General features: G+C 36.4%; 1 protein-coding gene across 6 annotated transcripts in view; it reads left to right on the top strand.

The window, feature by feature from the left end:
- The window catches only part of ADD3 (adducin 3), a 124,952-nt gene that overhangs the window by 64,682 nt on the left and 46,948 nt on the right, over positions 1-13,322 (top strand). Inside the window, exon 1 of one of the 6 annotated variants that reach the window (XM_027112548.1) lies at positions 4,170-4,631. The exons of the other annotated variants lie outside the window; for them this stretch is intronic. The gene's annotated coding sequence lies outside the window, so the exon portion shown is untranslated. Of the gene's footprint in view, positions 1-4,169; positions 4,632-13,322 lie in introns of those variants that run through there. 6 annotated transcript variants of the gene reach the window in all.

A 13,322-nucleotide genomic window follows, 5' to 3' on the forward strand; every position in this document is an offset into this window, starting at 1 on the left:
CTGTGCTTCTCTCCCCCCACCACTCCAGTTCTGTCATAAAGACAAACAGAAAAGGAGTAGCCTTTGTTTTTTTTTTAGATGTGAAAAACGGCTTGCCTCAGTGCTGTTATTTTCTTTGCATATATATGCAAAATGAGAGCAAATGTCGGGGTAGCACAAGGACTTAGAAGCAATATGTGAAAGTGCATATTCTTGAACTGTGCTTCGTACTGTCAGTTTTCCCTCCACTTCCTGTGTTTCCTTCCTTTGATCACTTACAATATGCCGGGCACTTTACAAATGTTATCTCTTTTAATCCATAAAACTTTATGAATTAAGATTTTCCTTGTTTTGCAGATGAGAAAACTGAGACTCAAAGGAGTTTAAAAAAAACAAAACCGAAAAACTTGTTTAAGATGTATAGCCTGTAAGTGGTTGAGCTCTTCCTCTGAACCAGCATTATCTCCAAAGTTTGTTCTCTTCACCCTAAAATGAAGTGTAGAGCTGCTGCCTAAAAGCCTTAGACTAGGCCCACCCAGTAAATTACTGAGTAGTTGGATGACTGGTACAGGCAGCCAAAGCTTTCTAAGTTTTGTTTCCTTCACCTAAGAAATTGAGTAATTGGAGCAGATGAGTCTACACTTCCTTTTAAGTTTATGATTTCTTCTTTGGCTCCTTCCATCTATTTGGTTCATATCTGATCATCTTGTTCAGCCAAGTGTAAGTTATGTGATGTAGTGGAGAATGTTCTGATGCACAGGTTGCGAAGGCATGACTACTTGGAGTTGTTTAAAATCACTTTTAAAATCAAAATAGTGGTTGCCTCTGGGAATGTGGGATAAGGGGATTGCCTGGGAAGAGGCATGAGAGAACTTTTCTGGGGTGAAGGTAATGTTCTATATTTTGACAGGAGTTGGGGTTATACAAGTGTACACTTACATTTCTGTATTTCATTGTATGTACGTTTTACATAAAAGAAAAAAGCGATAAGCAAATACTGAACTCTAGGTAATGATATGTATGCTGAAGTATTTGGGGGAAGTATACTAATGCTTGTAATTTACTTTAAATGCACAAAAGGTGAGATAGATTAATGGATGGAAAGAGGAATAGGTAGTTGAAGAGATATGTGATAAAATAAGTATAGTACAGTGTTAATGATAGAATCTAGCTAGTGCCTACATGGTGCTTACTATAAAATTCTTTCAAATTTGCTGTATATGTAAAATTTTTAAGACTAAAATAGTCAATCCATATATATTAGTATTAAATATTATCATAATAAATTGTTGAGGGAAAAAAATCACTTTAAATATGAGCTGACAATTTCGTATCTCCAGCCTCCTCTCCTGAATGGTCTTTGTTAATGCTACCTAAGGCTCTAGTTAGACTATCATGAGTTTAAGTGACCTGATTTCAACAGCTCAGAGAGACCTTTTCTTTCCTCAGCCAGCCTTGTAGGTGGGGAAATTCCTTCCCTTAGACATTTCAAACTAGTCTGTGTCCCACAGAGCTGAAGTTTGCCAAGCAAAGCTCGTCTCTGTGGCTGTTTGAGTCACTAATAGTTATACCATATTTCTATAAGTTAGTGTCACCATCAGCCAAAGGTTAAACTTTTCTTCTCCTCCCCTTTCCTACCGCAGATATATCCTCCATCAGATGGTGTTTGTTAAGGAAAAAACCCTTTTTTTGGTTTTGTGCTTTGTTTTCAGTCTACCACTTGTTTGAGATGCCTTCTATTTCTTTAACAAATCACACTTCGTGCTTTCACAGCACTTTAGTTGGAGACAGCTTCTCATTGTGCTGGTTTGAGTTCTGGCACTTGAGAGCATCTTCATTCTGAAGATTACAGAATGTCTCTCTCATACTTGGAGCAGAGAGCTTTTCTTCTTTTCACTGGTTAAGCCCTATCCCCTAGTGGTGCCCAAATTGAGTGTGCCATCCAAGTTGTGCTTGAAAATATACTGGCGTTAGGAGTACATGAACTCTTGTGCAGCAAAAGGGGAGAGGGGAGGTGCTTAGAACAATGAATTCAATCATGGGATACCTAGTTTCATATAAAAAAAAAGCAGTAAAATAGCTTAAATATGTTTTGAATTATTTTGTTCTAAAAATGTCATCTTTTTCTCTTCTCTAACTTTCATGACAATAATTAACCACAAGTCATTTTACATACTGAAAACACAAGTTATTTGACTCACTGTATATTTGAAAATACAATGTAACAAAATGACATTTTACAAGACTTAAGTGAAACAGACATTTTGAGATAAAATTGGAGTTGGAGTGCAGGGAGAGAAGGGGATAGAATACTTCTTGAGTTGCACATGAGTCTCTGGCACTCAGTAGAGAGTATTTTTATTTAAAACCCACAAAACCGAATGGGAGAGGAAAGGAGAAATTTGATTACTTGACTGTTACACTAGAAGATTGGATCTGTAAATTTACCTGAATCCCTGAAACGGGCAGGTATTTGTAAGTGCCAAATAATGTCTGAACTAACCAAGAAAAACTTGCTTTTCTGCATGACTGGTGAAAGCATTGGTTCCCAACAACTTTCACGTTTATAAGGATTTTGTTTTGAGGACTAACTACACATTGGGCAAGCAGCTGTGTAGTCCAGAAAGTATTGGCTGGATTTAGTGTACTACGGGCATGTGGATTCCGAGCAATGTCACACCTTGTCTATGCCAATAAATCAGAGTGTCTATTCTTGTTACTAAATCTGATGTCATTGGCAGATTTTCCTCCTTATTGGTAGGGTGATATTCAGACAGGATAATTTTTTTGTGTGTATTTTCCTCTCTCTGTGATTGAGGTGTTTTTATGGTTTCTTTTTCTTTTCTTTCTTAGCTATGAAATAATACTGGCAAGTCCCAAGAAAACTAGATCTGGATTTCATTTTGTCTCTTCAACCCTGTGTGATCTTGCGCACATTCCTGACATGTTACAAACAGCTTGTGTCTCTGAATATGCAGTATCAATTTTCAGTGGTGAAAGCCCCAAAAGGAAACAGACTGATTCTTCCATGCACAAACAGCTGGGCAGTTGTGGATGGAATTAATTGCTGATATGTATTGGCTGTGTTTTTCTTCTCTTGTCATTTCCTTTGCAGCTGTGAAAGTGAAGTTTGACTTGAAAACAGACATTTCCAGCAGTGCAAATCCAGAAAGTATCAAGATGGGACTCTTCAAATGTAATATCCAACTGCTACCTTTGAGTTGTTCAGTTTGGGGGTTAGGTGGGCAAGAGCAAGGGATAGCAGCAGGCAATTCATAATTATGTATATGGATGAAAAACATAATTATATCAGGCACTTGGACTATGAAAGGAGGATTTTGGAATGGGTTAACTTATCATGGCAAGAGTGACCTCATAATCCAACAACAGACGAAATCAGTCAGCACCTACCCGCAGGATCCTGAAAGAGGGTGTTCTAGGCCATCTCTCAAAATATTGAAATATTCAATACTCCAGACTGATTTATTGTTCCAGTGTGAGGGAGTAGCAGTTGGAGAGGGTAATGTGACAACATGTATCATTAAAAATATTTTCCTAGTCTTCTCCCAAAGCTATTTCCATTATTTGTTTTAAATTCTATGTAAATGATTATATAGCTTATTTTTTACATGCTTGGGTATTCTACTGAGAAACCTATTTTTTTATTTCATGGGTTATAGGAGTTCCGTTAAAAGTAAGTGTTGGTGCGTCTCTGAATGTGCATACAGAAAGTAGTAGTGATTAAAATCATTTTGAACAATAATCGGATGTTTAATAATAGTTTCAATAACTGAAATTTTAAACGCTATTAAAGAGTTTTAGACAGTACGTATACATCCTCCTGAATATCTTATTTGGAAATAAATCAGAAAAAAATTAAAAATCAAAACTTATGGAATTATTTGCAAAAGTGGGTGATTGCAAATTTTTTAAAGCATAGTATTCATATTAATGATTTTCATCAAAATAATTTCCCCTTTTATGTGTTTATTTCAATATTAAAGCATCAGTCAAATCCCTTATTTTTGAAGGCAGTTCTTCCTAATTAGTTGATAAGAAAATGCTTTTATTGTTTCTGTATTGCCAGGAGAACTAGAGCATTGGTAGAGAAGGATAAGTAATGCTTGATAATGTTCAGGTCCCCTGTCTTGGCCACCTAGGCCAAAGTCAAGTTCTAGAGCAGTGTTGCTGACACCTTGAGATATGCAGAAGCTGCTGTTGCTAAACTTAGCAGTCAGCATGGTTGGACTTCCTTTACAGTAGTCCACTTCCACCTAACATTCTGTTGGCTGAGCTGCGTGATCTACCTTGCATTTTATCTTTACTTTCCTCACGAAAAAGAAATGTCTATATTTCATTCCATGGCAGGAAAGCTGAACTTTCCCCCATTTCTATGAAGAGGATTTAACCCAATTAATTTTGACTCTGAGGCACTGAAAAACGTTGTGGCAACATTAACGAGCCGTTTGCTCTCACTGAAGTCGGCCTGGGTGTGTTGTTTCCCCCAGAGTGGGCTCCACCCCTGCTCTAACCGCACTGTGTGGATATCTCACTGTTTAAAACAAAGTTCATTTTTAGGGCAGCATTGCATCAGAATTGCTACACAAAAACCAGCTTAAGATATGTGCGGCAGCTTCCATTCTTTTTAATAAGTAAGTACAAAATTGTCTATTGTAATACCGATAGCTCACAGCTTAGGGGGAAGCATAGATAAGATAGATGGTTAATTTTGTGCCAGCTGCTAGCAATGTGCAATATTCGTCTTGGGGAGGAGCTTGTGGCTTTATCACTCAATTAAATTTTTTCCTGTTAGTTTGCTTTGTACCCCTCTTGAACTGTTTACTGAATTGTTCTTAATTGTTTGGGGGATGACATTGACTAAGGAAAATACTGGTAGTCTCTCAAATGTGCTAATTATTTAAGATAAAAATGCTTAAAAATATTGCACTGAATTTATTGGACTCATTAATAGCATAATCTGGCAATACTGTATTTCGAGACATCGTGGCATGAACTCTGTGTGTAAGAGTGGGTTCATTGAATTAAAAAAAGGCAGCATCTAAAGAGCCTTTATTTCTGTCATAATGATGCTTTGTCCTTCTGCTGTTGGGTATTTGTCAGAGGAGTTGGGGAAGGCTGCAGCCCAGAGTTCTGCTCTGTGCCTTGTCTGTGCCTCTGTGTTCTTTCTAGAGTTTGTGACGTGAACGGTAAGTTGAACTATAGGAGATTGATTGTTATTCAGTGAGGTCCACATTCAGCAATATTTCTTTGCCAGTGGGGTCTAACCTTCTCACATGTTGGAGTTCTTTTTGTAGTTGGGTTTTAAATGCCTGTGAAGTGTTTAATTATGCACTGATCAAAGTGGGCACGTTGAGAGAGAGGTTGTGCTTTGTGATGTCTGTACTGTTGTCTTCCTCTCTTGCGTGTTCATTGTGTCCCCTTGTGGGGCAAACACACCCATTCAGTACAAGCAAGTTGAATCATTTGCCTTAGTTGAAATCTAAAGCTGCGGGTTGAAAACGGCAGATTTCTGTAAAGCTGCTTGCAGGGGTGGCATTGTGTCATCCTTTCTGGACTTAAACATCCTATCATTTCCTTGCTTCAGCTTCCTCTTGGCTGAACTACTACTCTTTGGTAGTAGTAATGTGTTTAGCTATTTTCTAACATCACAAGGATATAAGAATAAAGTAAAAGCCTGATATAATAGAAAAAAGCACTAGCCTGGGAATTAAGAGGCTTTTACTTTGGACACTAGTTTCTTCACCTGTAAAATTAGGAATTTGGGTTAGCTCTCTAAGACCTTTTCCAGCTTAGAATACCCTAATTTTCTCGGTAAAAGACTCATGCCTATTCCAGAGATGCTAAAGGGAATGTATTAGATTTGAGAAAAAATGTTTAAATGTTAACCCAGAATCATTCTTACAAATGACATGAAAACTAAAGCTTTGCTTCAAATAAATTGTGTATATCAGAAATTTTGGAAATTTACTGTTTAATATCTGAGCGGTAGAATTAGTATATAAGTGATGTCCTCAACAAGAAAATAAATTTTCAAGCAGGAACTAAGTGAACCTCTTGCCACAGGTGTTGTGTAGACATTTATTAAACATTGCCTACTATACTCAGTGTACAGTTATTAGTTGTATAACCTTGGGTAAGTGGCTTTCAATCTTTTTTTTTTTTAATATATTTTGCATCACGACCCAATACATGTACCACATACACACCACTTAATCTCTAAAATAAATTTCTCTTAACAGTGCAAAAAACATACTGCTATATTTTCTGTTCTGGTTTATTTTTTTTAAATGTGTTTCAATCCACTGAGCTAGATGACCTCTACTGTCCCTTTGAACTCTAGGAGAATATAGTTACTCCTAGACTTTTATAGTTGCTCCAGAGCAAAGCTTGCCAACTAGTTTGCTGTTAAATACTGACATTAGAAGATTTTCTAGATAGATTTTTATTTGGAAATTTTGTAGAAAGTCAATAGCCAATATCTAATAATACTCTATCTTATTTTTTTCTTGTAATAATTATGTAATACAGAGAGTGGGTTTTTTTTTTTTACTTAGCCCTATTATATGGCTGCCCCCAAACCCCCTCCTCTTTACTCCAGTATGCTATACAAATTTTATTTATGCGCACTGTATTAGTGAAAACTAAAGTGACATGAAAAGGGTTAGGAAGTCTTTTCTAGAGAAATAAACTGTGTGTCACATAGATTAGATACAGAGTATCAAATTACCCTTGATAGACCCCATCTTTGTCTTCCTCAGGGTTTTCCCAGGGCTCTAGAGAAGTTCCCTTCTCTGCTTTAATGTACTTCTAAAAAGTATTAATTTTATAACTTAAATAATGCACATGGTAAAAAGATGAAACAATATAAAGGGCATATGACAAAACGTCTCTTTCTTACCCTAATCTTTGAACGCTGTGCCCCAGTGGGGAGTTTCTTCTCTATTTTTCCGGAAAATTTCTGTGAATATGAGTGGACATCTTTTTTAAAAATCCAAATAAAATTATACTACACACACCATTATGTATCTGCCTCATTCTTTTTAATGGTTGTATGGTACTTCAGTGTATGGATGGGTATACTATAATTTATTTAATCATTCATCTTTTGATAGGTATCTGGATTATTTCCAAGTTGTTCCCTTTCTCCCCATCAGATATACTTAGGCTATCAGCCTTCCCTCCTACCTCCATTTTGGGACAGAACCCAGAACCTAGGTGCTACTGGAAAGGGGTGATAGTGCTGTGTGGAAATGGAAAAAACCCTCACCAACTTCTCTTCCTCTGGCTAGAACACCAAAAGTAGGCCCCACTGTCCCAGCCATTCATGAGTGGGTAAGACTGCCCTAGGAGTCATTTTTCAGCAGATTAATGAAATAACATTGGGTTCAAAGTCTGGTAACTGGAGTGTGAGATTGTGAGCCTGTCACTTAACCACCTTGATCCTCAGTTTTACCATCTGTTGAGTATAAAATGAAAGATTGGAATAGATGAGTTTTAATGTCCCTTCCAGCTGTAATAGTTACATAGTATTATTTTTAATATTGACTTAAGCTATATAACCCAAATTGTATGAAGTTTCTGTTATTTAAATTAAAAACATCTTTTGTGTATATTGTGTGGTCTGTAATTTGTTTGACCTGCCATATGGCCTAAGCTATTTGAAAGTTTAAGAATGTGGAAAAAAAAAAAGAGAGAGAGAGAGAAGTTAAATATTATACTATATTTTACATAAACTCTCCTTTTCTAAAAAATCACTTTCAAAACTATAAAATCCATTCCAGAAGTAAAAGCAAATCTTTTTATCAAGCTTGAATACTTGAGGAGAAGATTCTGAGGTGATGTTTGTTTTTAAAATGGATCTTTGTAATTTTCAATGAATCCAGCCATTCAGAGTTAATCCTGAGGGCTTTGAAACTTGGCTTCAGTCCCCTTGTTTAAATTGTTTTCACATTCTAGCCCTCTAATCCATCTCTCTGTTTCACTGAATGCTAAAATTGATGTTGCTTGACATAGCTAAAGTTTTCTGACTTGGTGCTGAGGAAGCAGCCTTAGAGGTGAACTGTGCACTACCATCCTGCCAGCAAAGTTATCAAGTTACACAGCAAAGTTATAAAGTAACCGAAGCAGGAATTTTTGCTGCATCACATGTAGGTTGTTTAACATTACCTGTTTCACAATTTTATTCTTATAATTCCATCAAACGACAACTATCCTGAAAGCAACATGGAATAAGAATTCATCGTTTGATTTATATAATTACAACAGGAAGATAAAAAGACATTTTCTTGGCCTGGAGGTAGGGGAGTCTGTGTGTTTTCATGCTGGTGACCCTAGCTTCTTAGCAGAAGGCTTGACATACCTTGAATAAGTATACTTCCCTAAAACCCGAGAGATTATTTGTTATCCAAATAATGCTAGAATTCTGTGTTAATTTTCATATCAATTGTTTGACATAGTTCAGTTTAGCAAAATGTGTTGAGGACCTTCTAAGAGGCAAGCACTGCATTAAAGGGTGGGAGTACCTAGATGACAGAGACAGTCTCACTGGAATGTACCAAAATGACAACTGTTCTTAGTTCTTCTATTGTTGGAGTTTTCCAGTATCCACTGGTAAGTGGAACTGGGCAGAGAAAGTTCTCCAAGTTTGAGTCTGTGAAAATAGATGGAAAAGAAGTACATTTTCAGTATTTAAAAAGGGGTACTAATGCCTTGTTAGGACAGTGTCAGTTACTCTGCTGTGTGTGGATCTGCTAGTGACATCAGTTTCTCACTAATCAAATTCTAAATGAAATAAACACATTTGCGATGAGTGGATTAATTGAGCCCCAATTTTTGCGTACCATTGCAATTATTGTACCTCGTATATTATAATGGCTTAAACAATTGCTTGTATGAAACTAACCTTGAAAATGGTCACACTGTGTCTTTATGACACATCCCAATATCTTCTTTGTCATGTTACCTTATCCATTGTGGCATTTACGACTAAGGAAATTCTCTAGAGTCAGAAATATGCAGGATACTGCTGCCTACAGGATGTTGAACAAACTTTGTCTAAAATATTTGAAACCATTTTAGAAAAACAGTCCTATGATAGCAAAATCAGTCAAATAGACTGTAGTTTGAGCTGAAGCAGAAAGCCTTTTTAAACAAGAGGGAAGAAAAAGTCTAATCGTTACTCTGGTCTGTTATGTATGCAATCTCAGAAGGGACTGCTTTTTCTCCTTTAGAGCCCAGCTTTTGGCTAGGGTCCTGTGACACACAGTGGGAATTCACTTCCTATCAGGAAACGCTGTTTTTCAATGTATTATCTTGTTGAGACAACCACAGTGGACAATAGGCTATTAATGTATTAGAACAACAAGTGTCATAACTAAGCCAATATTTGCTTTGTTTTGAGTGTTGCCCTAAAAAAAAAAAAGAAAAAAAAACACAAAACTTTGGCTGAACTTCAGAATACATTTGATCATCAGTAACTGCTGGGTACAAAAGCCATGACAGTCAAAGAGAACAAAGGAAAAAGTGCTTTAATAGTGGTGATGAACTTTTGCAGGTTTACTCTATTCACTTCCTATCCACAGAGAGACAAGAATAATTTAAATGATTTCAAATACAACTTTTGGGTATGAAAAAGTGTGCACTTAAAAGCCTGTTTTGAATTTTGGAAGCCACACCAAGAAACTGGTATAAAGAAAAAAAGCCTCCAACTCAAGTTCTCTTACAAAATACCAAACCTTCTTGTGAGATATATCAAATTCAGTTTTGGATATTTATATTTAAAATGATTTGATAAAACTGCTTACTTGAGGACTGACAGCTTTTTAAAAGCTGTTACTTTCATAATGATTAAGAAGAAAACTCTATTCAGGGGGTGGTTAGTTAATATCAAGTCACTATTATTGATATAATTATGTGATAAGATACAATAAAATTTCAGATTTGGAAGGTAAGCCCAGAGGTCATCTATTTCAAACCACCTCATTTTATGCATCGTGAAACTCAGACCTTACCTCTTCATTGAGATCTTCCCTTACTATCTTAATCCATAATTCTGTTTATCAGCAATCCTCAACAACTCTTGGATATCTTATATTTATCTTTCATTTAGCATTTATCATAAACTGTTTTTTTTAATAAATTTGTTTATTTATTTATTTATGGCTGTGTTGGGTCTTGGTTGCTGTGCACGGGCTTTCCCTAGTCGCGGTGAGCGGGGGCTACTCTTTGTTGTCGGGCATGGGTTTCTCATTGCAGTGGCCTCTCTTGTTGAGGAGCATGGGCTCTAGGTGCACAGGCTTTAGTAGTTGTGGCATGTGGGCTCAGTAGTTGTGGCTTGCGGGCTCTAGAGGGCAGGCTCAGTAGTTGTAGTGCACGGGCTTAGTTGCTCTGCGGAATGTGGGATCTTCCCAGACCAGGGCTTGAACCTGTGGCCCCTGCATTTGCAGGCAGATTCTTAACCACTGTGCCACCAGGGAAGTCCCATAAACTGTTTTTTATTATCAGTTTTCTTCCCATGAGGTCAATAGAGAATTTTAGTAGAGAATTTTAGTTCTTAATAGTTAAAACTGGGAAGTCTTTAAGGGCAGAACCTAGATCTGTGCTTTATATCTCTTTATACTCTACCTAACAGCTGTATTAGTGTTTACTGATTGACTGGATAAGTAGTTTTTTGTTTATTTTAAGATGACATTTTGTAGCACCATTTGTATCTGGTCTCAGAACACAGCAGTAGGTATAGATTTTTTTTAATTACTCTTTTTATACCTTCATACTTTTTTGTGATTACTTTTTCATTACCTCAACCATCTTGGGTAGCTGGCCATTCTGATCAAACCATGATTAGCCCACTTTTCAAGAGTTGCTGTAGATTCTCTGCCCTAGTTTACTCTAAGACTAGAGAATGGGATATTATGAGTCAATAGCCCTACTCACCTCACTCAGTTTAATAAACCCTTATTGAGTATAACTGTTAGTAGACAGTGAAGAAAGGAAAAAGATGTTGGCCCAGATACTGGGGCAGAAAGACATACTCAGATAATTCAAAAGCAACACAGACTATGACAAAGTGCTTTGGGAACACTAAGGGGGGTGGGGGGCTAATTCTAATAGAGGAGATTGGGAAGCCATCGTGGAAGGAGTTGGTTTTTGAACACACCACAAAGTGTGGAAGACTTGAATGGATGGAGGTGAGCAGGGAAAACAGTCCAAGTATGTGAGAAATAAGGTGAGCAAAGCATTAGTTAGAGAAATGGCTTTTGTTTGGGAGGGTCATCATTTTCCTCTCAGTCTGTGGGGTATACTTAAAAGCCTTTTCCATGCTATTTTCAGAGCCTGAATTTTACAAACCCCAGACTGATTAAGATGGGACTCCAGGATGCTTAAAAAACAAACAAAAAACCTTGGGAATGACTAAGAAAATTGTGTGTTTGGAAAATTATGGTAGGTGGCTTTGTGCTTCTCAGTTGTAACCATGAACCTGAAGGATTATAGTATCCATAGTACCTTTTAGATGTGTAAAATAATACTTCACCACTCTATAGAACCCTTCCTTGACAATAGAGATAAAAAGTAGACACAAAATATTTACCAAACTCTGGAGAGCTACTTAAGTTACTAAGCTCCATGAAGATTGCTTTTTGTTTTGACAATAAACTACTTGATGTGGGCTTTAAGTCCAGCTAAATAGGCACTGTAGAACTAAGCTGTGAGTCTAGTCTTTGTGAGCCTCAGAGAAACAAGAATCCTACTCCAGGCCTGAATTTAAAATATAGCAAGCAATTTAAGTGGACCATTCAGGCATGTGTGAGTGAGCACAAAAAGCTGAGTCATAAAATTTACTCTCTCTAGTGAATTACCATGAAAGCTTAACAGAGAAGTGTTCTCATTATTTTAAAATGGTATAAATGACTCTAAATTCTTATGAAAGCACACATCAAGAAAATTTGTTTTGTGTGTTTTTAACTCTGAATGCATACCTACAAACCCCTTAAAATCAAGAAACCGGTACTTGAGGCATTAGGTGATTTTCCTTTTTCATGAAAGTTAACATTTTATTTAATGTACAGTAGCTTTTGAAATTAGTTTATTGTCAAAACCTTTAGTTAAAGGAATTTTTTTAATGTAGTTCATATTTAAATCTTTTCTTACATTGATAGATCATATGATCTACATTCTGTGTATCATATGCTGCTCTAGATAATATGAAAAATCTTGAGTAAGATAAATTGAAGGACTTGGACAAGTCGGATTCTCTCCTGGGACCTGTTTCTTCATATGGAGAAATGAGGGGTAGTACTAGATGTAATAATACCTTATATCCTATTAAGCTCTAACACCTTTAAATTCTAAAGATGCTATTCCTCTTTTGGCTGTAATTAGATGATATTAAGGAAGGCAGTATTTATTTCTTGGAAGAGTTGTTATATGGACTTATAAATGTTTTGTTTCTCTGTTATTCTTACAAAGGTATTTTTCAGCCTGCTGTTTTTGATAAACTTTCCTCCATAAATTAAACAATGAGTTCTTTTAATGCTTTCTCTTTTCCCGTGAATTGGACAGTTAGCCTTTTTAGGTCTTCTTTCAGATTTTTTTTTACTTTTTATTAAGACCAGTTTCCAGCTGTGGATTAGAGGCTTGGGTGGTTGTCTCTTTATTATCTTCAGTCTCCTCACTATTCATGTCAGAAAAGAATCTCGATCTCTATTCTCTTATATGAATTGTCATAAAATATCAAAATGTCTGCACACATTTTCAGGTTTGTTATTTATATTGACTAGGCCTACTTTGCAAGGCTAAATCTTATTTTATACCAGGTCAGAGCCTAAACCTCTTTAAATGAATCGACAAACCTGTATGGCAGTAAATGTCCAACACAGTTCTAGATGAAATAATGGGGCATATATAATCTAGGTAGTAGGAGCCAGAGGACTCCCCTCACCTCTTTCTAAAGCTCACAATTATAGTTGTAATTTAGATTACACTTTGTAGAAGATGAAATTTGATGAATGACCAGGGGATTTTACTTATTTATTATTGATTTAATCATCAAATTCCTGAGTGTCGCACCCTGTACCTCATGCTTTTACATTCAGGTAAACTTCATCGTAAGAAAATACAGCCTATGAAAACATATATCTTTTCAAAGAGTTCACATTAGAATTGGGGACTTAGATTTGGGGCTGGGTAGGGGAGGAGTTGGAAACATTTACTGGAGGATCTTAACAGGTATAAATTTGAAATGACTTAAAATTTGAAAACATCATTGGAGTTTAGGGATGGGGATAGGGTAGCAGAAGGTAGAGATGCAATATAGTGTAGTGGTA

Source organism: Aethalodelphis obliquidens, unplaced genomic scaffold (assembly GCF_003676395.1).
Source record: "Aethalodelphis obliquidens isolate GAN/ISIS:26980383/991018 unplaced genomic scaffold, ASM367639v1 scaffold11, whole genome shotgun sequence".
Lineage (NCBI taxonomy): Eukaryota > Metazoa > Chordata > Mammalia > Artiodactyla > Delphinidae > Aethalodelphis > Aethalodelphis obliquidens.